This window comes from Magnolia sinica, chromosome 15, assembly GCF_029962835.1.
Source record: "Magnolia sinica isolate HGM2019 chromosome 15, MsV1, whole genome shotgun sequence".
Taxonomy (NCBI): Eukaryota; Viridiplantae; Streptophyta; class Magnoliopsida; order Magnoliales; family Magnoliaceae; genus Magnolia; species Magnolia sinica.
Window position 1 is genome coordinate 25,861,643 of NC_080587.1, and position 809 is coordinate 25,862,451.

The following is an 809-nucleotide window of genomic DNA, read 5'->3' on the forward strand; positions in this document are numbered from 1 at the left end:
ATTAAGTTTGTGTTATCGAGCTACACTCGATGATATCGAACCCTACTCGATGATATCAAACTCTGTCAAAAATATGAATGTTTTATTTTCATTGGAACTTTTTGCCTATTTAATGAGAGGTTATCTTTGGTTGTTGGTAGAGAAAATAAATAGAGCTTTTGAGTGTTTAAATCTATATCATATACCCTACGCCTTTTTCTCTCATGGGAGTTCATCCTCTAATCCACCCTCATCATTGATATTCAATAGAGTGGATTAGGGAATGAACTTCTATATTCAAGGATCCTTCAGCTACCACCTTAATGAAAAATCATTGAGTTGGGATACCTTGAATGCTTAGATGCTTGGAATCACTCTAGTTCTAAAATAGGAAAACATTTAATAGAGTAGGATTCTAACATAACCTTGACCCAACCAGTCGCTATACATTAGAGCATCATTTGTGTTGCGGTTCAAGGGAGCTGAAGATTCTTCATCAACAAAGGAGGAGATCTTCAACAACGTGTTGAATGGGGCTCATCTACTTATTTGTAAGTCATTAGAGTCTAAAGACCCTGCTGATCATTCCTTTGTGTAGGATTGGATCACAGGTGATTCCCACCCCTTTCAAGTCCTCATAGGAGGCCTCCGACGAGAGAGTACGTGTGGGTGTTGTGTGTTGATCTTTGCCCTTGTGTAGGGCATAAACTCTTAAGTTCCTTGTGTGGATCCTTGGCCTGTGTGGCCTAAAATCTGGATGATATGTGTTGAACCTTGCTCCTGTGTAGGGCATAAACTTGTGTCTTGTAGAGACATGTTAAGTACCTTGT